We start from the raw sequence: 1,588 nt of genomic DNA, 5'->3' as shown, positions 1-1,588 counted from the left end.
CATAACTTTTTTAAATTTTATTATTTTGATAATATTAAAATAATCTAAAAAATTTGAAATGCTACTTATTGTAAAAATAATTATATTTTTGAAGTCACTATATTTTTAACATGGTTCCGAATATAATATTGCAATTACTGAAAACAATTTAAATTTAATCGAAACTTGTATTTATATTATGTTCATACAAAAACAGTTTCAAATTGACATTTTTAAAAATATTTAAGTAACTAAGATAAAATTTTAATATTAATATATATTAAAAATATAATAGTATAATTGAAAATTATATATAATATTTATATATATATAAGGGAAATTTATAAAAATAACCGGTTTACACAATTCTTTGCCACAAAATAACCACATTTTAGASKTTTTGCCGGAATGACCACACGGATCGCCCCCGGGGGTGATCCGTACACTATGGGGGCGATCCCCCCTTTAAGTCTTTAAAAAAAAATTTACCCTCAAAAGTCAAGATTACTGTTCATCCTCGTTGACCGTGTTTGACCTCGCCCCCGGGGCGATCCGTACTGTTTGGGGGGCGATCCGAGTAAAAAAAAAATTTGATTTTTTTTTCTAATACCAATTTCATTATAAATATCAACCTCCTACTTCATAATTTTTCACACCTTCCCTTCCATTTCTCTTTTCATATATTTTAAGATAATAATAATATACAATGAATAATATATAATAATAATAATAATAATAAAATATATTATATTATTGATGAGTTTGATATTTATAAAAGATAAAGTTGTTATAATTTACAATTCACTCAACACCTCTGTTAAAGGGTGCCATTAGCACTCCCCATGAATAAAATATGTTGTCTCACAATCCATGTCCCCGTTTTGTCTATCAATAATATGAAAACACATCATCTCTCTCACACACATTGATAAAGAGAAAGAATAAAAGCATAAATTAAATATAAACTTATATTAGATGGATGATTATGTGTTCTTTTACGTGATTGAGGGGACACGAGATTTTTATTCTCTTCACATGTTCGCTAGAAATTAAGGCTATGAGGTTGTTTGTTTACTTCTTAGTAGTTTCATTAAAAGGTAACATCTGAATCATTAAGAGGTGAATCTTGTTTGGCAAAAAAAAAAATTTGTCTCTTAATGGTTCTAAAAGTCTCTAAATGATTTTGTATCCTGAGTCTCCCTTAACCATTAAGTATCCTGATTTCATTGTAAACAATTACCAAACAATTACATTTCATTTTGCACTATTTTATGGAAGTCTTGTAATCATTTTGACCACTTAATCATTCTGCACCAACCATTCAATAACTGCCAAACAACCCTTATGTTTGGTAAACATCAGCTAGTTTATTTCGTTTAGATGAGGAAAAAGTAGTTTATAAGCTGACTTATTGAAATGCTACTTGGAGTAGAGTTTTAGGAGCTTTTTGACAATTTTTTCAATTATAACTATGATTTAATATTAATTGTTATTTATTATTATTAATAGTTAATTAATATTAACTGAAACTTCTCTTAATTAATTCTAATGATTTATACATTAATATTAATTATTAATTATTTAAAATTGCTACTACTCAGCATCAATT

Source organism: Cynara cardunculus (genome assembly GCF_001531365.2).
Source record: "Cynara cardunculus var. scolymus isolate 2C chromosome LG 11, CcrdV1, whole genome shotgun sequence".
NCBI lineage: Eukaryota > Viridiplantae > Streptophyta > Magnoliopsida > Asterales > Asteraceae > Cynara > Cynara cardunculus.
Note: the sequence above shows the minus strand (reverse complement) of the source record.